Raw genomic sequence first — 24,741 nt, forward strand, 5'->3', positions numbered from 1 at the left:
GGAGGGAGGAGGAGGAAGAAGAAGAAGAAGAAGGAAGGAAGGAAGGAAGGAGGGGAAGGAAGGAAGGAAGGAGGGGAAGGAAGGAAGGAAGGAAGGAAGGAAGGAAGGAAGGGAGGGCTTGAAGGGCCTCCTGCAGCTGGCCTGGCCTCCCTGGAGCCCAGGGAGCCTCTGGTTCCAAGCATTGCAGCCTGGAAGCTGCGCTCCTGGAGGGCTGTGACTGGGGGACTTTGCTGCCACCCAGTGGAATTAACAAGGATTACAGCCACGGGAACAGAGGCCTGATCCCTACCAGTGACTAATTGAGCCCAGCAATTAAGATGTGCTGGGCCCCATAGGAGAGAGACAGACCCTCAGTGAGCTGACAATCTATAGGCTTGAATACAAATAACTGCAATCTATTCAAATACTTATGTGGGTGAGTACCGGCAGCACATTGTAGAAACGGAAGGAAATGATCCTGAAGTGCTGGAATAAGGAAGGCTTTGAAAAGGAGTGAAAACAGGGGAAAGGGCATCCAAGGCTGCAGGCACAGCATGAGCAAAGCTTGGGAGGTGTGCAAGTGCACGGGGAACTCACTGAGCAGGCCCAAGGCTTCCATTTGCTGCATGGGGCCTGCCACCTAACAGATGGTCAATAAATATATGAATGACCACTAAATTTCTAGAGCATATGCTTTTTGTGGGGTTGATGTGTCTGAAGAAAGCCTTACATGGTTTCCAGGTTGACAGGAAGTCATCGAGAGGGTCAGATAGCCTAGAGTTTCCTCAGGGAAGGAAGGAGCCCCTATGGAGTCCTCCCAATGATAATGATGCTACTTCTATTATTACAGAAGTAGCATCCTGTCATGCAGGCTGGAGTGCAGTGGCGCGATCTTGGCTCACTGAAACCTCTGCCTCCCTGGCTCAAGCAATTCTCCTACCTCAACCTCCCAAGTAGCTGGAATTACAGGCACCCCCCCACCATGCCTGGCTAATGTTTGTATTTTTAGTAGCCACCATGTTGGCCAGGCTGGTTTCAAACTCTGACCTCAAGTGATTTGCCCACGTCTCAGAGTGCTGGGATTACAGACGTGAGCCACTGCAACCAGCCTTTTTTTTTTTTTTTATTGTATTGTACTGTTTTTTTGTTTTGTTTTGTTTGTTTTGAGACGGAGTCTCACTGTGTCACCCAGGCTGGAGTACAGTCATGCAATCTCAGCTCACTGCAACGTCTGCCTTGTGGGTTCAAGCGATTCTCCTGTCTCATCCTCCCGAGTAGCTGGGATTACAGGTGCCCACCACCACACTTGGCTAATTTTTGTATTTTTTTAGTAGAGACGGGTTTCACCATGTTGGCCAGACTGGTCTCGAACACCTGACCTCAGGTGATCTGCCCACCTCGACTTCCCAAAGTGCTAGGATTATAGGTCTGAGCCACTGTACCTGGCCTGTATTGTATTTTTATTTATTTATTTATTTATGAGATGGAGTCTTGCTCTGTCTCACCCAGACTGGAGTGCAGAGGCGCGATCTCGGCTCACTGCATCCTCTGCCTTCCGGGTTCAAGTGATTCTCCTGTATCAGCCTCCCAAGTAGCTGGAACAACAGGCATGTGCCACGACATCGGGCTAATTTTGTATTTTTAGTAGAGATGAGGGTTCACCATGTTGGCCAGGCTGGTCCCGAACTCCTGACCTCAGGTGATCCACCCACCTCAGCCTCCCAAAGTGCTGCGATTACAGGCATGAGCCACCACGCCTGGCCTATTTTTTTTTTTTTTTTTTTTGAGACGGGGTCTCACTCTGTTACCCAGGCTGAAGTGCAGTGGTACAATCTCGGCTCACTGCAACCTCCGCCTCCCAGGTTCATGTAATTCTTCTGCCTCAGCCTGCTGAGTAGCTGAGACTACAGGTGTGCACCACCACCACACCTGGCTAATTCTGGTATTTTTTGGAAGAGATGGGATTTCCCCGTGTTGGCCAGGCTGATCTCAAACTACTGGCCTCGAGTGATCTGCCTGCCTCTGCCTCCCAAAGTACTGGGATTACAGGCGTGAACCACCACGCCCGGCCATATTTTTTTGTACTTTTAGTAGAGACAGGGTTTCACCATGTTGGCCAGGCTGGTCTCCAACCCCTGAGCTCAAGTGATCCAGCTGCCTCGGCCTCCCAAAGTGCTGGGATTACAGGCATGAGCTATGGCACCCAGCTAGTTATTACATCTTATGGCATTTGTTTGTTTTTAGACGGAGTCTTGCTCCGTCGCCCAGGCTGGAGTGCAATGGTGCAATCTTGGCTCACTGCACCCTCTGCCTCCCGGGTTCAAGCAATTCTCCTGTCTCAGCCTCCCGTGTAGCTGGGACTACAAGCGCGTGCCACCATGCCTGGCTAATTTTTGCATTTTTAGTAGAGACAGAGTTTCACCTTATTGGTCAGGCTGGTCTCGAACTCCTGACCTCAGGTGATCCACCCCACCTCGGCCTCCCAAAGGCCTGGGATTACAGGCATGAGCCACCGCGCCCGGCTTCTTAGGGCGTTTTGTAGACACCTCCGTATCACCTCATGTGCGTCTCTCACAGCCGTGCAGTGGGTAGAGCTGGGCTTGCTGTCATCCTCCCATCTGAGATGAGGAAACCAAGGCTCCGAGAAGGGAGGTGGTGGAGCTGGGGCTTGAACCTCAGACTCCTTGTTCGAAGCCCATGCTGTTAACTTACATCTATGTACGGAGGAAAAGACGACGGGGAGCCCAGTCAGGGGCGGTGGGGCAGGAGGGGCGGCGGTCTAAATTAACTAAAAGGGAGATTTTCTTTTTGAAGAGTGAGAAGAGACCCAGGAATGTTGGGCCCCCTCCCTCCGTGAGTGGGACGGTTGAGGAGGTTGGGCACATCCTAAAATGCAGGCTGGGTCTGTAACCTACCACAGCTCCACACTGCTCCCAGAGGAGTCCAGTGCCTTTGGCCTGGCAATCAAGGTCCCCTCACAAAAGGCAGCGTAGCCCAGTGGTTAAAAGCGTGGGCTCGGCCGGGCGTGGTGGCTCATGCCTGTAATCCCAGCACTTTGGGAGGCTGAGGCGGGCGGATCACGAGGTCAGGAGATTGAAACCATCCTGGCTAACATGGTGAAACCCCGTCTCTACTAAAAATACAAAAAATTAGCTGGGAGTGGTGGTGGGCGCCTGTAGTCCCAGCTACTCAGGAGGCTGAGGCACGAGAATGGCGTGAACCCAAGAGGGAGAGGTTACAGTGAGCTGAGATCACGCCACGCCACTGCACTCCAGCCTGGGCAACAGAGCCAGACTCGGTCTCAAAAAAGAGTGTGGGCTCAGGACTGCAATCCCTGCTCCCCACGGTTCAGTTGTGTGACCAAGTGGCATCCTTAGCCTCTGGTGCCACTGTCTCCTCCTCTGTAAACTATGGATAAGAAGAGCACCTACCTCATAGGTTGTGAGTAGTAAGAGAGTCAGGATGCATGAAGCACTTAGTTCTGTGCTTGCTGTTGTTGTTCTTATTAATTAGAGCAGACCCTAATTTTTTGCTCCTATCATCAGGTACAAGCCGCCAAGCTCGGCTCCTGGCTTCTCCCAGATACGCCATGCATGGCGCTGCCTCCCGGCCTCTCTGCAGGCTGTTACTTCAGCCTGGAACCACTCCTTCCCACTACCCCTTCTCTCCAGATCCCGACAAACACAGCTCCTCCTGATGTCCTCCTTGTTCCTCTCCAGCTAGAGCCACTTAAGGTTCTTAGTGCTACTCCACGGCGGCACTGATGGGTCATAAAGAGGTAAAGACACCACACCTGTCCTTAGAAAACGTAATCCTTGCCAGGCACAGTGGCTCACACCTGTATTCCCAGCACTTTGGGAGGCCCAGGCACGTGAATCACCTGAGGTCAGGAGTTCAAGACCAGCCTGACCTAGATGGAGAAACCCCCAACTCTACTAAAAATACAAAATTAGTTGGGCGTGGTGGCGCATGCCTGTAGTCCCAGCTACTCGGGAGAGTGAGGTAGGAGAATCGCTTGAACCTGGGAGGCAGAGGTTGAGGTGATCCGAGATCGCGCCATTGCACTCCAGCTGGGGGATAAGAGCGAAATTCCATCTCGAAAAAAAAAAAAAAAAAAGAGGTCGCCGCGGTGGCTCAAGCCTGTAATCTCAGCACTTTGGGAGGCCAAGGTGGGTGGATTACGAGGTCAGAGGATCGAGACCATCCTGGCTAACACAGTGAAACCCCGTCTCTACTAAAAAAATTATAAAAAATTAGCCGGGCGTGGTAGCGGGCGCCTAGTAGTCCCAGCTACTCAGGAGGCTGAGGCAGCAGAATGGCGTGAACCCGGGAGGCAGAGCTTGCAGTGAGCCGAAATCGCACCACTGCACTCCAGCCTGGGTGACAGAGCAAGACTCGGTCTCAAAAAGAAAAAAAAAAGAAAACGTAATCCTTGGCTGGGCACAGTGGCTCACGTCTGTAATCCCAGCACTCTGGGAGGCCAAGGCGGGCGAATCACAAGGTCAAGAGATCGAGACCATCCTGGCCAACATGGTGAAACCCCGTCTCTACTAAAAATACAAAAATTAGCTAGGAGTGGTGGCGCACGCCTGTAGTCCCAGCTACTCAGGAGGCTGAGGCACGAGAATGGCGTGAACCCAAGAGGGAGAGGTTACAGTGAGCTGAGATCACGCCACGCCACTGCACTCCAGCCTGGGCAACAGAGCCAGACTCGGTCTCAAAAAAGAGTGTGGGCTCAGGACTGCAATCCCTGCTCCCCACGGTTCAGTTGTGTGACCAAGTGGCATCCTTAGCCTCTGGTGCCACTGTCTCCTCCTCTGTAAACTATGGATAAGAAGAGCACCTACCTCATAGGTTGTGAGTAGTAAGAGAGTCAGGATGCATGAAGCACTTAGTTCTGTGCTTGCTGTTGTTGTTCTTATTAATTAGAGCAGACCCTAATTTTTTGCTCCTATCATCAGGTACAAGCCGCCAAGCTCGGCTCCTGGCTTCTCCCAGATACGCCATGCATGGTGCTGCCTCCCGGCCTCTCTGCAGGCTGTTACTTCAGCCTGGAACCACTCCTTCCCACTACCCCTTCTCTCCAGATCCCGACAAACACAGCTCCTCCTGATGTCCTCCTTGTTCCTCTCCAGCTAGAGCCACTTAAGGCTCTTAGTGCTACTCCACGGCGGCACTGATGGGTCATAAAGAGGTAAAGACACCACACCTGTCCTTAGAAAACGTAATCCTTGCCAGGCACAGTGGCTCACACCTGTATTCCCAGCACTTTGGGAGGCCGAGGCACGTGAATCACCTGAGGTCAGGAGTTCAAGACCAGCCTGACCAAGATGGAGAAACCCCCAACTCTACTAAAAATACAAAATTAGTTGGGCGTGGTGGCGCATGCCTGTAGTCCCAGCTACTCGGGAGAGTGAGGTAGGAGAATCGCTTGAACCTGGGAGGCAGAGGTTGAGGTGATCCGAGATCGCGCCATTGCACTCCAGCTGGGGGATAAAAGCGAAATTCCATCTCGAAAAAAAAAAAAAAAAAAGAGGTCACCGCGGTGGCTCAAGCCTGTAATCTCAGCACTTTGGGAGGCCAAGGTGGGTGGATTACGAGGTCAGAGGATCGAGACCATCCTGGCTAACACAGTGAAACCCCGTCTCTACTAAAAAAATTATAAAAAATTAGCCGGGCGTGGTAGCGGGCGCCTAGTAGTCCCAGCTACTCAGGAGGCTGAGGCAGCAGAATGGCGTGAACCCGGGAGGCAGAGCTTGCAGTGAGCCGAAATCGCACCACTGCACTCCAGCCTGGGTGACAGAGCAAGACTCGGTCTCAAAAAGAAAACGTAATCCTTGGCTGGGCACAGTGGCTCACGTCTGTAATCCCAGCACTCTGGGAGGCCAAGGCGGGCGAATCACAAGGTCAAGAGATCGAGACCATCCTGGCCAACACGGTGAAACCCCGTCTCTACTAAAAATACAAAAATTAGCTAGGAGTGGTGGCGCACGCCTGTAGTCCCAGCTACTCAGGAGGCTGAGGCAGAAGAATCGCTTGAACCCAGGAGGCAGAGGTTGCAGTGAGCCGAGATTGCATCACTGCACTCCAGCCCAGCAACGGAGTGAGACTCCGTCTCAAAAAAAAAAAAAAAAAAAAAAAGTAATCCTTGGCCCGGTGCACTGGCTCACACCTGTAATCCCAGCACTTTGGTTTGGGAGACTGAGGCAGGTGCATGGCTTGAAACCAGCCTGGGCGACTCCAGTGGGACTTCTCTCATACAGAGCTACTTCCTTCTGCAGCTCATTATGCACAGTATGTATGTCTGTCACTCTGCTCTGAGAATCTAAGATTATGTTTTCTTATTATTATTTTTGAGACAGGGTCTCACTCTATTGTCCAGGCTGGAGTGCTGTGGTGTATTCACAGTTCGATACAGCCTCAACCTCCTGGGCTCAAACAGTCCTCCCACCTCATTCTCCCAAGTCGCCTAGATTACTAACATGCACCACCACGCTGTAATTTTTATATTTTTTTGTAGAGACAGGGTTTCACCATGTTGCCCAGGCTGGTCTGGAACTCCTGAGCTCAAGTGATCCTCCTGTCTCAGCCTCCCAAAGTGCTGGGATTACAGGTGCGAGCCTCCGAGCCCTGCCTTGGATTACATTTTCTAAGGACAAGTGTGGTGTTCTTATGTCTTTATGAACCACAAGTGCCGCCATGGAGTAGCACTAAATTCTCAAATATCTGTGGAAAGAAAGCACGAAATCAGGACAGGAAAGAGGAAGACTGAGGCCGGGCAGGGTGGCTCACACCTGTGATCCCAGCACTTTGGGAGGCCAAGTCGGGCGGATCAGAAAGTCAAGAGATGGAGACCATCCTGGCCAGTATGGCGAAACCCTTCTCTACTAAAAATACAAAAATTAGCTGGGCATGGTGGCGTGCGCCTGTAGTCCCAGCTACTCGGGAGGCTGAAGCAGGAGAATTGCTTGAAACCAGGAGGCGGAGGTTGTGGCAAGCTGAGATCGCGCCATTGCACTCCAGCCTGGCCACAGAGCAAGAATCCGTCTAAAAAAAAAAAGGGGAAGAGTGAAAGAAGGAAGGAGAAAGAGAAGATGAAGGGAAAGGACAGAAATAGATGAAAGGTGAATAAAGCTAAGGGAGACTTGAAGAGACACCAGCCTGGCTCCATTTACCTTCTCAGAACTTCAGGGAAAAGAACGTGAAGATGGGACCTCTAGGCTGGGTGCGGTGGCTCACGCTTGTAATCCCAGCACTTTGGGAGGCTGAGGCGGGCGGATCACGAGGTCAGGAGATTGAGACCACGGCGAAACCCCGTCTCTACTAAAAATACAAAAAAATTAGCCGGGCGTAGTGGTGGGCGCCTGTAGTCCCAGGCGCCTGTAGTCCCAGCTACTCGGGAGGCTGAGGCAGGAGAATGGCGTGAACCCGGGAGGCGAAGCTTGCGGTGAGCCGAGATTGCACCACTGCACTCCAGCCTGGGCGACAGAGCGAGACTCTGTCTCAAAAAAAAAAAAAAAAAAGATGGGACCTTTGGAAATGCGCAGCTCTTCCTTGAGCCATGGTATTGAAATGGACTTTGAAAACCTCAGAGCTGGCCGGGCACGGTGGCTCACACCTGTAATCCCAGCACTTGGGGAGACCGAGGTGGGTGGATCATTTGAGTTCAGGAGTTTGAGACTAGCCTGCATAACATGGTGAAACCCCGTCTCTACTAAAAATACAAAAATTAGCTGGACGTGGTGGCAGTCACCTATGATCTCAGCTACTCAGGAGACTGAGGCAGGAGAATCGCTTGAACCCAGGAAGCGGAGGTTGCAGTGAGCCAAGATGGCACCACTGCACTCCAGCCCGGACAACAGAGTGAGACTCTGTCTCAAAAAGAAAAAAAAAAAAAGAGAGAAAACCTCAGAGTGGCTCTGTATCTTCAGCCACACTGAAGCTCAATTTCCTCATCGGTAATAGAGATAATAATGGTGCTTATCTAATTGGGTTGTTATGAGGATCAAATGAGAATATAACTGGAAAATCCTTGGCACCTGGTGTAAAGTAAGCACTCAATAAATGCCATGTATTGCGATGGTGATGGTTGGGTGATTCGGAGAATTCCAGACGTCCAGTAAATGACCGCACACTGCTACCAGAGGGAGGTGCTCCCTAGGCTTGAAGAGATGCCTGTTGTCCTGGAGCCTGGCCCAGCGGTCACTCGGAGGTCACAATGCTGTCTCCAGGCCTCCCCCCAACCCCCACAAGATACACAATAAAGACTCCTGATTGCCTGATTAAAGGAAGCGGATACACAATTAATTTCAATTTTAGACTGAAAGCCTCCTCCCACCTTTAAAAAAACATTGCATAGCCTATTTCAATTTACACACTGAGCCAATGTGGAATTTTCCAGCGTGTTCTGTGGCCTTTGAAGTGACCAGACCAGACTATTGATTTATTTCTAACTAATCTTTCTCTTTGAACCCAGAAGGGTCAAGGTTAATTATATAATAAAATATACTGTGCCCAGCTGCCCATCTAAGGGCGCAGGGAGCCCCCTGACCTTTCTGTGCCGGCGAGTGGTGGATCGTATTTCTGATCCCTTCCCCGCATTCATTTCCTTCATCAGAGCCCATTAAGAAGGAGAAAGGAAAAAAGAAAAAAAAAAAAAAACAACCAGCCCCTCATTTCCTCTCTGAGAGATAAATTTTAATTTGCTGGAAACCAATAAAGGTGATCTAAGCCATGTTTCCAGGCTGTCCCCTTGGGCTGGAAAATCTTGCAGGGAGCATCTACTCTGGAGCCACTGGGAAATGGGGTGAGGGTGGTAGGGGACAACAAAGGGGTGCAGACTCCTGGGTATGCATCTCCCACGAAGGGGAAGTCCCCAGAGTCCACAGCCAGGTCCCCACTAAGCCTTCCTTGCCTGCTGAGGTGACAGTTAACCAATGGCCCAGGCTTCCCAGGCATGTTCTGTCAGTCAGTCCCCAACAGCCACCCAGATGGGCACCAGCACAAGACCTGCTTTCCCTGATGATGAAATAGGCCCTGAGTGGCACCAAAACTGCTTCCAGGTGTCACAGGGAGGAGGTGGAAGTCCCGTGGCTTTTTTTCTGCTTTTTAAAATCATGGGTTTTCTTCTCCCACAGCCTCCCACCCTGGGGAAACAACATGGCAAAAACTTTCTTTCCATTGTTAAAAAAAGGAGAAAAATGGTTGGATGCAGTGGCTCACACCTCCCAGCACTTTGGGAGGCTGACGTGGAAGGATCACTTGAGCCCATAAGTTTGAGACCAGCCTGGGCAACATAGTGAGACTTTCTTTTCTTTTTTCTTTTTTTCTTCTTCTTCTTTTATTTATTTATTTTTTTTGAGACAGGGACTCACTCTATCACCCGGGCTGGAGTGCAGTAGTGTGATCATGGCTCACTGCAGCCTCGACCTCCCCGGGCTCAGGTGATCTCCCACCTCAGCCTCCTCAGTAGCTGGGACTATAGGGGTGCACCATCACATCTGGCAAATTTTTTTTGTTTTGTTTTGTTTTTTTGTAGAGACAAGATTTTGCCATGTAGGCTGGTCTCAAACTCCTGGGCTCAGTGATCTGCCCACCTTGGGCTCCCAAAGTGCTGAGATTACAGGCGTGAGCCACTTCTTTTCTTTTTCTTTTTTTTTTTTTTTTTGAGACGGAGTCTCGCTCTGTCACCCAGGCTGGAGTGCAGTGGCGCGATCTCGGCTCACTGCAGGCTCCGCCCCCCGGGGTTCACGCCATTCTCCTGCCTCAGCCTCCTGCGTAACTGGGACTACAGGCGCCCGCCACCTCGCCCGGCTAATTTTTTGTATTTTTAGTAGAGACGGGGTTTCGCCGTGTTAGCCAGGATGGTCTCGATCTCCTGACCTCGTGATCTGCCTGCCTCGGCCTCCCAAAGTGCTGGGATTACAGGCGTGAGCCACCGTGCCCGGCCTTTTTTTTTTTTTTTTTTTTTTTTTGAGATGAAGTCTTGCTCTGTCGCCCAGGCTGGAGTGCAGTGGCGTGATATCGGCTCATTGCAACCTCTGCCTCCCGAGTTCAAGTGATTCTCCTGCCTCATCCTCCTGAGTAGCTGGGATTGCAGTCAGGCACCACCTCGCCTGGCTAATTTTTGTATTTTTAGTAGAGACGGGGTTCACCATGTTGGTCAGGCTGGTCTCGAACTCTTGACCTCATGATCTGCCTGCCTTGGCCTCCCAAAGTGCTGGGATTATAGGCATGAGCCATGCAACTGGCCTGATTTCTTTCTTTCTTTCTTTCTTTTTTTTTGAGACAGGTCTCCCTCTGTCACCTAGGCTGGAGTGCAGTGGCATGATCTCAGCTTACTGCAACCTCCACCTCCGGGGCTCCAGCGATCCTCGTGCCTAAGCCTCCCAAGTAACTGGGATTACAGGCACCTGCCACCATGCCTGGCTAATTTCTTGTAGAGACTGGTTTCACCAGGTTACCCAAGCTAGGTCGTGAACTCCTGGACTCAAGAGGTCCTCCAGCCTTGATCTGCCTTCCAAAGTGCTGGGGTTACAGGTGCCTGCCACCACCCCCAGCTAATTTTTGTACTTTTAGAAGAGACAGGGTTACACCATGTTGCCCTCAGGCTGGGTGCAGAGGCTCGCACCTGTAATCCCAGCACTTTGGAAGGCCGAGGCAGGCGGATTACTTGAGGTCAGGATTTCGAAACCAGCATGGCCAACATGGTGAAACCCTGTCTCTACTAAAATACAAAAATTACCCCCAGTATGGAGGGAAGAAGGGAAGGAGTGTGCATGGCTCCTAGGTGAATTAGTGTTAGCCACGGGAGGATGGTGGCACATGCCTGTGGTCCCAGCTACTCTGGAGGCTGAAACAGGAGAATCGCTTGAACCTAGGAGGCGGAGGTTGCAGTGAGCCAAGATCACGCCACTGCACTCCAGTCTGGGCGACAGAGTGAGACTCTATCTCTTTGCTCCCCCTTTTCCAGAGCAGCCCCAGCCGCTCTTGTTTCCCATAGTGCTGACACTTCTGAAATGGACAAGGCCAGTTATCCTGCAGAGTAACCTACAGTGTGAATTTGTCTCATGTTTCCTCCTGACTACTTAATCAGATATGTTTGGTGTAAACAGCTCAGAGGCCAGGCTGTGTCCTTTTCAGTGCATTACATCTGGAGGCCCCCGATGCTGGCCTGCCCTGATTTTGGTGAGGGGCCTGGATTTTCGGCTGGGAGACTAGTGCATGTTCTTGCCTCCTGGAGGCACCCCCAGCATGGAAGGAAGAGGGAAGGGAGTGTGCATAGCTCCTCGGTGAATTAGTGTTAGCCATGGGAGGAGCACAGTCTCCGGGACTCTTCGATCCCCACAGATGACAACCAAAAACTCAGAAGGAAGTCCGTCCATCACAGCCTGAGACGCAGTCTCCCAATGCCTCTCCCTGGACCATTTCTCAGTGTGTCAAGGGCCCTGTCACCTCCACGAGGTCTTCATGATTCTCTTGGGCAGAAGCAGTTGCTCCCTCCTCTCTCCTTCTGCAGCCCTTCACCTCATTTTCCTGCTTGCTGCAATGTGTTAGGGTTCACTGAGGGGATCTTACTGCCCCTGTATATCCAGGCCCAGTAGAGAAGCCCAGGCCCAGGGCCCAGCAGAGAAGCTTCTCCATAAATATTTGTCAAATAAATCGTAACTCAACTGAAATCAGTCTGCCTTGTGGTCAATTTTACATTTTATTTATTTATTATTTACAGATAGAGTCTCACTCTGTCGCCAGGCTGGAGTGCAGTGGTGTGATCTCGGCTCACTACAACCTCCGACTCCCTGGTTCAAGCAATTCTCCTGCCTCAGCTTCCCAAGTAGCTGGGACTACAGACATATGCCACAACACCCAGCTAATTTTTGTATTTTCAGTAGAGACGGGGTTTTACCATCTTGGCCAGGCTAGTCTCGATCTCCTGACCTCATGATCCGCCCTCCTCGGCTTCCTAAAGTTCTGGGATTACAGGCATGAGCCAGCACGCCTGGGCTTTTTTTGTTTTTTGAAACAGAGTATTGCTCTTATTGCCCAGGCTGGAGTGCAATGGCATGATCTCTGCTCACCACAACCTCCACCTCCCGGGTTCAAGCGATTCTCCTGCCTCGGCCTCCCGAGTAGCTGGAATTACAGGCATGCACCACCATACCAAGCTAATTTTGTATTTTTAGTAGAGACGGGGTTTCTCCATGTTGGTCAGGCTGGTCTTGAACTCCTGACCTCAGGTGATCCGCCCACCTTGGCCTCCCAAAGTGCTGGGATTACAGGTGTGAGCCACTGCGCCCGGCCTTATTTATTTATTTATTTACTTACTTATTTTTGAGACAGAGCCTCGCTCTGTCACCCAGGTTGGAGTGCAGTGGTGTGATCTCAGCTCACTGCAACCTCTGCATTCTGGGTTCAAGCGATTGTCCTGCTTCTGCCTCCCGAGTAGCTTGGATTACAGGCGCCTACCACCACGCCTGGCTAATTTTTGTATTTTTAGTAGAGATGGGGTTTCACCACGTTGGTCAGGCTGGTCTCGAACTCCTTTTCTTTTTCTTTTTCTTTTTGAGATAGAGTCTCCCTCGGTCACCCAGGCTGGAGTAGAGTGGCACAATCTTGGCTCACTGCAACCTCCACCTCCCAGGTTCAAGCAATTCTCCCACCTCAGCCTCCCGAGTAGCTGGGATTACAGGCACACACCATCATGCCCAGCTAATTTTTGTATTTTAATAGAGACAGGGTTTCACCACGTTAGCTAGGCTGGTCTCAAACTCCTGATCACAAGCAATCCACGTGCCTTGGCCTCCCAAAGTATTGGGATTATAGGCGTGAGCCATTGCACCTGGCCAATTTTACCATTTTTTAAAATTAATCTTTTAGAGACAGGGTCTCACTATTTCACCCAGGCTGGTCTCGAACTCCCAGCCTCAAGTGATCCTCCCAATTTGGCCCCTAAGTAGCTGGGTTTACAGCCACCACTCCTGGCTCAGTTTCACATGTGAAAGAAAAGTCCAGGTGGGGCAGAATGGCTCATGCCTGTAATGCCAGCACTTTGGGAGGCTGAGTCAGTGGGATCGCTTGAGTCCAGGAGTTTGAGACCAACCTGGGCAACATGGTGAGACTTTGTCTCTACAAAAAAATTCAAATAGCTGTGCATGGTGGTGCATGCCCGTAGTCCCAGCTACTCAGGAAGCTGAAGTAGGAGGATCACTTGAGCCTGATAGGTAGAAGCTGCAGTCAGCCATGATTACACCACTGTACTCCAGCCTGGTTGATAGAGGGAGACCCTGTCTCAAGAAAAAAAAGAAAAGTCCTACATACAAGACTAAATTGAGGCCGTGCGCAGTGGCTCACGCCTGTAATCCCAACACGTTGGGAGGCTGAAGTGGGCAGCTCACTTAAGGTCAGGAGTTCGAGACCAGCCTGGCCAATATGGTGAAACCCCATCTCTACTAAAATACAAAAATTAGTTGGGCGTGATGGGGTGCGCCTGTAATCCCAGCTACTACAGAGGCTGAGGCACAAGAATCACTTGAACCCGGGAGGCGGAGGTTGTGTGAGCCAAGACTGCATCATTGCACTGCAGCCTGGATGACAGAGTAAGACTCCTTCTCAAAAATAAATAAATAAATAAAATAATTATAAATATTAGAAAGGAAAAATTGAAAAAATATCCCCAGATAATAAGATTATATAGGTAGAAAACTGAAAATAATCTACACATAGATTAGAGTTAATAAATCAAGTAAGGTTGCCAGATATAAGATCCCATACAGGTTCACTGAATTTCTATACAACCGCAGTGTGCAGTTAGGAGATGTTATTTTAGAAATTAATAAAAAGTGTGAGTTTTTTTTTTTTTTTTTTTGAGATGGAGTCTCGCTCTGTCACCCAGGCTGGAGTGCAGTGGCGCAATCTCGGCTCACTGCAAGCTCCGCCTCCCGGGTTCACGCCATTCTCCTGCCTCAGCCTCCCGAGTAGCTGGGACTACAGGCGCCTGCCACCACGCCCGGCTAATTTTTTGTATTTTTTAGTAGAGACGGGGTTTCACCGTGGTCTCGATATCCTGACCTCATGATCCGCCCGCCTCGGCCTCCCAAAGTGCTGGGATTACAAGCGTGAGCCACCACGCCCAGCCAAAAAGTGAGACTTTTAGTAGAAAAATTATAACACTTTACTGAAAGATGATGAAGACCTGATCGCCGTGGCTCACGCCTGTAATCCCAGCACTTTGGGAAGCCGAGGCGGGCAAATCACGAGGTCAGGAGTTCGATACCATCCTGGCCAATATGGTGAAACCCCGTTTCAGCTAAAAATACAAAAATTTTCTAGGTGTGGTGGCAGGCACCTGTAATCCCATCTACTTGGGAGACTGAGGCAGGAGAATCACCTGAACCCGGGAGGCAGAGGTTGCAGTGAGCCAAGATCGCACCACTGCACTCCAGCCTGGGCGACAGAGTGAGACTCTGTCTCGAAAAAATAAAAAATAAAAAAATAATGAAGATCTAAACATATGGAGACACAAATCATGTCCATTAATAATATAAAGATTCAATTCTCCCTAATCAATCTATAGATTTAATTCAGACGCAATAGGGATTTTAATGGAAATCGAGAAGACAATTCTAAACATTTTTGGAAGAAGAAAGTATAGCCAAGTTACTACTAAAAAGAAAACCAAGTAGAGAGATGACACCCACCAGATTTTAAGTCTTATTATAAACTTATACTAATTAGGATGTGCAATATTGGCTCAAGGTTAGACAAACAGACCCATGGACACATGTCACTGCATATCCCTAGGGAAAGGAGGTACCAAGTCAATACACAGTGCTGGACAATTGCCAATCATTTCCAGGGGAAAAATAACACCAGATTCACACTTCACGCTGTACATAAAAACTCAATTCCAGAGGAATCAAGGACTTAATATGAAAGACATCACTTAGCCGGGCGCGGTGGCTCACGCTTGTAATCCCAGCACTTTGGGAGGCCGAGGCGGGCGGATCACGAGGTCAGGAGATCGCGACCACGATGAAACCCCGTCTCTACTAAAAATACAAAAAATTAGCTGGGCGTGGTGGCGGGCGCCTGTAGTCCCAGCTACTCGGAGAGGCTGAGGCAGGAGAATGGCGTGAACCCGGGAGGCGGAGCTTGCAGTGAGCCGAGATTGCGCCACTGCACTCCAGCCGGGGCGACAGAGCAAGACTCCGTCTCAAAAAAAAAAAAAAAAAAAAAAAGGAAAGACATCACTTAAAAAGATATAGATTATTATTTAATAATTTGAGATGGTGAGTTAGTTGTTTATTAAACAAAACACACAAAAGTACAAATGAGAATGAAGAAAAAAAAAACAAATCAATCTGACATTAAAACCAGTCGCCGAGAGACTCTGTAAGAGCAAAAAGAGAAGCTGTAAACTGGGAGAAGGTAATTGCACCATATAACCAACAAAGAATTACTATTTAAAGTTTCTGAAGTCTAGAAGCTGTGTAAAAAACCACTATACCCACTAAGAAAAAGATTCACCATCTAAGAAAAAAAACGGGCAAAAGGCACAAACAGGCATTTTACAGGAGAAACCATGAATGGCTAAAAAAAACTTTGAAAAGATGTTCAACCTCATTAGTAATTAGGGAGATGTACATTAAAACTACTATAATGCTGGCAGATTAGATATTTGCAAAGGAAAAAAAAAAAAAAAAAAGCCAGGCACAATGGCACACACCTGTAATCTCAGCATTTTGGCAGGTTGAGGTGGGAGGATAACTTGAGCTCGGAAGATCCAGAGCAGTTCAGCCTGGGCAACATGGAGAAATCCTGTCTCTACAAAAAGCATAAAAACAAAATAAAATTTTAAAAAAATCAGCCGGTGTGGTGGTGCACGCCTGCAGTCCCGGCTGCTTGGGAGACTGAGGTGGGATCACTTGAATCAGGAAGTTGAGGCTGCAGTGAGAGGATATCATGCCACTGCACTCCAGCCTGTGTGATAAAGCAAGACCCTGTCTCAAAAAAATGAAATAACGTTTAAAAACCACTACAAGTTACAATTTCATAACTACCAGATGGACAAAGATTAACTTCCGAGCATTTCTTTTTTCACTTTTTTTTTTTTTTTGACATGGAGCTTCACTCTTGTTGCCTGGGCTGGAGTGCAGGGGCACGATCTCGGCTCACTGCAACCTCTGCCTCCCAGGTTTAAGGGATTCTTCTGCCTCAGCCTCCCGAGTGGCTGGGATTACAGGCACCTGCCATCATGCCCGGCTAATTTTTTGTATTTTTAGTAAAGATGGGGTTTCGCCATATTGGGCAGGCTGGTCTTGAACTCCTGACCTCAGGTGATCCGCCTGCCTTGGCCTCCTAAAGTGCTGGGATTACAGGGGTGAGCCATCACGCCCGGCAACTTCTGAGCACTTCAAGGCCAGTAAGGGTGAGAAGCAATGGGAATATAATAGGCCATTTGTGGAAATGCAAATAAGTACATAATTTGGGGAAAAATTATTATGCAGGTACCCACCTGCCCTAAGACCAGTCATTCCATTCCACACTTTAAGGAAATAAAGTCTTGCACAGGTTCAAGGAGTTCCAATGGCCGGCCGGGCGCTGTGGCTCACGCCTGTAATCCCAGCACTTTGGGAGGCTGAGGCGGGTGGATCACAAGGTCAGGAGATCGAGACCATCCTGGCTAACACGGTGAAACCCCGTCTCCACTAAAAATACAAAAAATTAGCTGGGCATGGAGGCAGGCGCCTGTAGTCCCAGCTACTCAGGAGGCTGAGGCAGGAGAACGGCGTGAACCCGGGAGACAGAGCTTGCAGTGAGCCGAGATCGCGCCACTGCACTCCAGCCTGGGAGACAGCGAGACTCCGTCTCAAAAAAAGGAGTTCCAATGGCCAAAATCTGGCAAAACCCCCAAAATCTACAGGAAGGGAGAACGGATCTATACACTATGCTCTGTTCAAACGTTTTATACCTAACAGAAGTGCGCAGGGCAATTATTAGTCATTGGCCACGTGTGCCGATTGAGCGCTCGAAATGCAGCTAGTCCTAATTGAAATGTGCTAAATGCAAAATATACACAGGATTCAGAAAACTAAGAAAACAGTGTGCAATTTTTTTTTTTTTTTTTAAGATGGAGTCTAGCTCCGTGGCCCAGGGTGGAGTGCAGTGGCACAATCTCGGATCACTGCAAACTCCGCCCCCCGCGTTCAAGCAATTATCCTGCCTCAGCCTCCCGAGTAGCTGGGATTACACGCGCCCGCCACCACGTCCGGCTAATTTTTGTATTTTTAGTAGAGATGGTGTTTCACCATGTTGGTCCAGGCTGGTGCCGAACTCCTGACTTCAAGTGATCCTCCCACCTTGGCCTCCGAATGTGGTGGGATAACCGGCACAAACCACTGCGGCCAGCCAGGAGACTTGTAAGAATCTTTCACATTAATAACATTTAACTAAATACCTGATATCTAAGTAAACCTAAGCAAATACTCCAAACTCGTTGTTAAAGAACTTCCTTAGATCAAGAACGCTTGCACTTAAACACAATATAGACGCATAAAAAGCTAAAGAACTTACAAAAACAAAACCGAAAACGACGTAAGACCTAAGAAGAAGCACATGACACCCAGCAAACATAAATTCTAATTTTAGAACCTCTATGATGTAGCCTTGCCGAAACAAGGCCTCAAAAAATTGGCTTAAGACTCAGAGTTGTTCCTCTCCACGGAAATCTTTAGTAAAAGGCGAAAGATTTATACGATCTGAAGAGAAACCAGAGTATACTCCAGAACTGCGTAACTCGTCTCTCGGGTAACGGAAACTCCTAGTATACGGATGGTGACTACTTAATGCCAAGCTTCTATACCTAGAAAAAATTTTAAGAATACTATTTAAACAAAAGTCTAATCTTCACAGAATATGCGTAGAATAAAAATGTTTGATTTTGCTGTTTTAAATTTGTACTGTGAGCAGTGCATTATGGGTATGCAAATAATCGGATCAATCTTTTGATTCCAGAACGGAGCATTTCACAGAGTGCCTTATGTCACCGTTAGGGGGCGAAGCCGAAGACTGGCTGGCTGGAAAATAACGCTTTCCTGGTCAGAGACTCGGGTTTTCTGTTTTGTGTATTTGTACGTATGAGTTTGATTTCTTTTAAATAAAGACTGCTATTAAATTGAAAGAGAAAAAAGTGGCAAGTAAATGATTGACACAGAATTCAGAATGGTGGTTCCTCCCTTCGGTGAGGAGCGAGAGGTGTGACTGGGGAAGGGCACACGGGTTTAAAAAGTTTGACAATTTCCGTTTTTTTAAACTGTGTGGTCGGCACAGGGGCGTTCTGATGTTATTTTTAACCGTGCACTCCGGGGATATACTGAATTTTGTATGCCATTTGAGAATTCCTGGCACTGTCCTGTTTAAAATTGGAACTTGAGCGCTCTGTTTCAGGTTTCCTGCCCGACCCCACGCTGCTGTTGGGGATGCAATCTTGCTATTCCAGTTTCAGACCTCGTGTCTCCTTATCCTAGGTGGGAGGATCGCCTGAGGCCCAGAGTTCCAGACCTGCCATCTCTACAAAAAATAATAATTTTAAAAAACAGTGCTGTCCTCTCCCCCTCAGAGCTACACTGTCGGCTCTCACCAGCCTACAGGGAATTCCTTTCTAAGGAATGTGCTCACTGGACAACCAGTGAAAGGAAAGCAGTGCAGGCTGGTCTGCAATTCCTGGCCACAAGCAATCCTCCCATCTTGGCCTCCCAAAGAATTGGAACTACAGGCCTGAGCCACCACGCCCAGCCAGCTCTAAGACTTTTACAGCCGCTGGTGTAAACGTTTCATTTCCCGACTTTCACACCTTCTCTGAACCAACACTTTTCACTTTGCTGCTCCTTTGCTAGCAAGTCAATCATATTTGACATGCATGTAATTCAAATTTGTCTAATACATTTAAAAAATAGATTTACTAGATATAATTTAAAAGCCAAGCAATCCACCCACTTAAAGTATACAATTCGGCCAGGCACGGTGGTTCACGCCTGTAATCCCAGCACTTTGGGAGGCCGAGGTGGGCGGATCACCAGGTCAGGAGATCGAGACCATCCTGGCTAACACAGTGAAACCCCGTCTTTACGAAAAATACAAAAAAATTAGCCGGGCGTGGTGGCAGGCGCCTGTAGTCCCAGCTACTTGGGAGGCTGAGGCAGGAGAATGGCGTGAACTCGGGAGGCAGAGGTTGCAGTGAGCCGAGATTGTGCCACTTCACTCCAGCCTGGGCGACAGAGCAAGACTCCGTCTCAAAATAAATAAAGTATACAATCCAATGGTTTTTAGTATATTCACAGTTGTAGAATCATCCCCACAATGTAATCTTAGAATTTTTTTGTTTTGGGTCTTTTTGTTATTGTTTTTCTTTTTTTTTTTTTTTTTTTTGAGACGGAGTCTTGCTCTGCTCCCCAGGCTGGAGTGCAGTGGCACAATCTTGGCTCACTGCAACCTCCGTCTCCCAGGTTCAAGAGATTCTCCTGCCTCAGCCTCCCAAGTAGCTGGGACTATAGGCGCCTGCCACCATGCCCAGATAATTTTTGTATTTTTAGTAGAGACAGGGATTCACCATGTTGGCCAGGCTGGTCTTGAACTCCTAGCCTCAAGTGATCTCCCCGCCTTGGCCTCCCAAAGTGCTGAGATTACAGGTGAGCCACCGGGCCCGGTTAGAATCTTTTTGCCACTTCGAAAAATGAAACCGTACCCATTAGAAGTTACTTCCCACTTGCTCATTCACCCAGCCTCTGGCAACCACTAATCTACTTTGTCTCTGATAGGCCCATTCCAGACATTTCATATAAAAGGAAGCATACAACATGTAGCCTTTTGTACCGGCTTCTTTTGATGTGGCTCATTGGTGAGCAAACATCCATCTGGTTTTGTTTGCTTTCTTGGTTTTTCCCTCCCACAACAAGGAAAATGTGATTTAATTCTACAAATTTACAAACCAAAATACAAAAATAAAATGTGGAACACAAAATAAAGATGAGGAGTTCTGAGACTCAAGGCAGCTCAGCCGCAGCAGCTGCCCCGTGGTTTGGGCTGAATCCTCCCCATGACTTGGAGTCGGCTCTGACCTTGCCAGAACTTGAGGCTGAAGCCGGGCCCGCGACCGAGGCGCCCTGGTTCGTGATGGTGAAGTGGAAACCAGTCTCCTTCAGGTGGTCGTCACCCAGCTGGCTGTAGCCCAGGCCTCCCTGGCGGGGCGCGGGTCGGGTGGGGGCGTGCTGGTGCTCCACTTCACACACTGCTGCTCACTCTTTGCGGGCCACATGGGGAACATCGAGGGGTCAGTAGGGGAGGGGGCGATCTCGAAGAAATACTCGTGCTTGAGGCCATCCTCGGTGTTCCTCCCGGGGAAGTAGGTCAGGAACTTGTTCTTAAGATGAAAGCCCTGTTCTGAGAGCAAGGCCCCCAAGCCCTTGCAGAGGTTGCTATAGGGGTACTGGCTGAAGATCATCGTCTTGACTGCTGGAAGGTTATTGTAGCCATGCCTATTTGTTTTTGTTTTGATACAGGTTCTGTCACCCAGGCTGGAGTGCAGGGCTGCAATCATAGCTCGCTGCAGCCTCAAACTGCTGGGCTTAAGCACCTCCTGCCTCAGCTCTAGCAATCCTCCTGCCTCCGTCACCCGAGTATCTGGGACTATAGTCTGCAAGCCACCACACTGGGCTAATTTTATTTTATTTTTTAATTTCTTGTAGCGATGGAGATCTCTATGTTGAAAGACATGTTGCCCATGCTGGTCTTGAATTCGTGGGCTCAAGGGATCCTCCCACCCCGCTTCTGAAAGTGTTGGTGAGAGGTGACAGCGTGCGGGCAGCCCTCGCTTGCTCTCGGTGCATCCTCGGCCTCAGCGCCCACTCCAGCCGCGCTTGAGGAGCCCTTCAGCCTGCCGCTGCACTGTGGGAGCCTCTTCCTGGGATGGCCAAGGCCGGAGCCGGCTCCCTCAGCCTGTGGGGAGGTGTGGAGGGAGAGGCACGGGCGGGAACCGGGGCTGCACACTGCGCTTGCGGGCCAGCTAGAGTTCCAGGTGGGCGTGGGCTTGGCGGGCCGCACTCGGAGCGAACGGCAGGCACCGCTGGCTCCGGGTAGTAAGGGGCTTAGCACCCGGGCCAGTGGCTGCGGAAGGTGCGCCGGGTCCCCCAGCGGTACCCGCCCACCGGCGCTGCGGTGGATTTCTCGCCGGGCCTTCAGCGGCCTCCCCGCGGTGCAGGGCTCGGGACCTGCAGCTCGCAATGCCTGAGCCTCCCCCCCGCCCGCCCGCCCGCCGCCGCCCGCCACCCGCCACCCGCCACCCGCCACCCGCCACCCGCCACCCACCGTGGGTTCTTGCGCGGCCCGAGCCTCCCCGACGAGTGCCGCCTCCTGCTCCACGGCGCCCAGTCCCATTGACCGCCCAAGGGCTGAGGAGTGCGGGCGCACGGTGCGGTAATGGCAGGCAGCTTCACCTGCGGCCCCCGTGCAGGATCCACCGGGTGAAGCTAGCTGGAGTCCTGAGTCTGGTGGGGACTTGGAGAATTTTTATATCTAGCTAAGGGATTGTAAATACACCAATCAGCACTCTATCTAGCTCAAGGTTTGTAAATGCACCAATCAGCACTCTGTGTCTAGCTCAGGGTTTGTAAATACACCAATGGACACTCTGTATGTAGCTAATCTAGTGGGAAGATGGAGAACTTTTGTGTCTAGCTCAGGGATTGTAAACGCCCCAATCAGCACCCTGTCAAAACGGACCAATCAGCTCTCTGTAAAACAGACCAATCGGCTCTCTATAAAATGGACCAATCAGCAGGATGTGGGTGGGGCCAGATAAGAGAATAAAAGCAGGCTGCCCAGCCAACAATGGCAACCACGTGGGGTTCTCTTCTAGCGGCTTTTTTTTTTTTTTTTTTTTTCCCCCTCCTTGGGTTTAGGCTGCGTTTTTGAGCTATAACCCACGCCTTGAAAGCCTACAGTGTCTAATCCTAAAGCTAATGAGACAAGTAACCCACTAGAAGGAAGGAAGAACTCCGGACGTGCCAGCTTAAGAGCTGTAACAGTCACTGCGAAGGTCTTGCAGTTTCACTCCGGAGCCAGCAAGACCACGAACCCACCAGAAGAAAGAAACTCCGAACACGCCGGGAAGGCGCGCCGGGTCCCCCAGCGGTACCCGCCCACCGGCGCTGCGGTGGATTTCTCGCCGGGCCTTCAGCGGCCTCCCCGCGGTGCAGGGCTCGGGACCTGCAGCTCGCAATGCCTGAGCCTCCCCGCCGCCGCCCGCCACCCGCCACCCACCGTGGGTTCTTGCGCGGCCCGAGCCTCCCCGACGAGTGCCGCCTCCTGCTCCACGGCGCCCAGTCCCATTGACCGCCCAAGGGCTGAGGAGTGCGGGCGCACGGTGCGGTAATGGCAGGCAGCTTCACCTGCGGCCCCCGTGCAGGATCCACCGGGTGAAGCTAGCTGGAGTCCTGAGTCTGGTGGGGACTTGGAGAATTTTTATATCTAGCGAAGGGATTGTAAATACACCAATCAGCACTCTGTATCTAGCTCAAGGTTTGTAAATGCACCAATCAGCACTCTGTGTCTAGGAATTATGACACTCACCGCGAGGGTCCGCGGATCTATGCTTGTAAATCAGTGAGACCAAGAACCCACTAATTCCAGACACGTGGGGACTAAAGGTGTGAGTCAACTGCGCCAGGCAGTGTACGTTTGTTTTGATAATCTTGTATGCTTGCTATAGGTCACAACGTAATGGGAAATTAAACTCGTGGAGATGCAGAGTTCTCACCAGACGGTAATAGCTACACCTCATAGGATTTAGTAAGGGGCTAAGGGGTGGGTTCTCTGAACACTGAGGTCTCCCCGCATTGAGCCTTGGGGGAGAGTGTTTCCATACTCCCGTGTTTTAGGGGACATTCATCTGCTGGCCTTTGCTCTGCTTCACTCTGGAAGGGTCCTGGATAGCTTTCGCTCTTAAAAGAACTGAAAGGAAAGTTAACTTGTTTTTAGCCATGCCAGCCTCCATAGAGGGTCATGGAGTTTCTACAACTTGTGAATCCAAAGCTTGGACTCGCCCTGATCCATTATTTATGGTGTGGCTTGCACTTCAATTTCCAGCAACAATTCATGCTAATTTAAGAAATAACTGGCTGGGCGCAGTGGCTCACACCTGTAATCCCAGCACTTTGGGAGGCTGAGGTGGGTGGATCACCTGAGGTTAGGAGTTCAAGACCAGCCTGGCCAACATGGTGTGAAACCCTTTCTCTACTAAAAATACAAAAATTAGCGGGGCGCAGTGGCATGTTCCTGTAGTCCCAGCTACTCGGGAGGCTGAGGCAGGAGAATTGCTTCAACCCGGGAGGCAGAGGTTGCAGTGAGCCAAGATCGTGCCACTGCGCTCCAGCCTGGGTGAAAGAGCCAGACTCCGTCTCAAAAAAAAAAAAAAAAAAAAAAAATCCAGTGTGTATTTCATACTTGCAGTACATCTCAATTCAGACTGGCCACATTTCAAATGCTCAATAGCCACATATGGCCAGTGATTACCATATTGAACAGTATACTTCCAAATCCTTTTGGATCTTCTATGAAGATAATCATAGGGACGGAGAATAACAATTTTGTTTTTCTTTTTTCACTCGTTATACCTTTCCCTCTCCCTGACTTCTTGTTTTACTTTCCTGGCAAGGCCCTTAGTGAAAAATTGAATGGAAGCAGTGATACTGTCATTTTTGTCGTCTTCCAGACTCTAAAGGGAAAGTTGACAACACTTCGTTATGAGTGATGTTTTTGGTTGTTATTCTACTTTAAGCAGATTCCCATCTATTCCTATTGTAATAAGATTAAAACATAGCTGGGCTTGGTGGTTCATGCCTGTAATCCCAGCACTTTGGGAGGCCGAGGCTGAAGGATGGCTTGAGCCCAGGAGTTCGAGGCCAGCCTGGCCAACATGGTGAAACCTCGTTCCTAAAAAAAAAATACAAAAATTAGCCAGGTAGGGTGGGGCAAGCCTGTAGTCTCTACTGCTTGGGAGGATGAGGTGGGAGGATCACTTGAGCCCGCGAGGTGGAGGTGGCAGTAAACCTAGCTTGCACCACTGCACTCCAGCCTGGGCAACAGAGCGAGACTCTGTATCAAAAGTAAAATTAAATTATATAAATATATTAAATATATGTATATACTATATATAAAAATGGATAGATGTTTAAATTTATCAAATATGTTTATGCATTCATGGGATTACCAAATGATTTTGCTCTAATCTCATATAGTGTTGATCAATCTACACTAACATTAATGGGGCTTTTGTTTATTTGTTTAATTTTTTTTTTTCTTTTTAGACAGACACTGCTGGAGTGCAGTGGCGTGATCTGGGCTCACAACCTCCGCCTCCGGGGTTCATGCGATTCTCCTGTTTTTTGTTTTTTGTTTTTTTAGATAGAGGCTCACTCTGTCACACAGGCTGGAGTGCAGTGGTACAATCTCGGCTCACTGCAACCTCTGCCTCACAGGTTCAAGTGATTCTCTTGTCTCAGCCTCCCGAGTAGCTGGGATTATTACAGGCGCACCCCCCCACACCTGGCTAACTTTTGTATTTTTAGTAGAGAAGGGGTTTCACCATGTTGGCCAGGCTGGTCTTGAACTCCTGGTCTCCACTGATCTTCCCGCCTCGCCCTCCCAAAGTGCTGGGATTACAGGTGTAAGCCACTTGTGGCCAGCCTACACTAACAGATACACGTTAAA

At 49.7% G+C, this 24,741-nt stretch overlaps 1 protein-coding gene, 1 non-coding gene and 1 pseudogene across 2 annotated transcripts in view; 1 reads left to right on the plus strand and 2 right to left on the minus strand.

Annotated features, from left to right (window-relative positions):
* CILP (cartilage intermediate layer protein) overlaps window positions 1-24,741 on the plus strand; it is a 193,900-nt gene that overhangs the window by 68,597 nt on the left and 100,562 nt on the right. The window lies entirely within an intron of this gene.
* Window positions 17,640-17,755, minus strand: LOC129483572 (U5 spliceosomal RNA). The gene has a single exon (XR_008658095.1). It is a non-coding gene; the product is annotated as a U5 spliceosomal RNA (small nuclear RNA).
* LOC134736704 (cyclin-dependent kinase 11B-like) lies at window positions 19,402-21,364 on the minus strand (annotated as a pseudogene).

Source organism: Symphalangus syndactylus, chromosome 5 (genome assembly GCF_028878055.3).
Source record: "Symphalangus syndactylus isolate Jambi chromosome 5, NHGRI_mSymSyn1-v2.1_pri, whole genome shotgun sequence".
Classification (NCBI taxonomy): Eukaryota; Metazoa; Chordata; class Mammalia; order Primates; family Hylobatidae; genus Symphalangus; species Symphalangus syndactylus.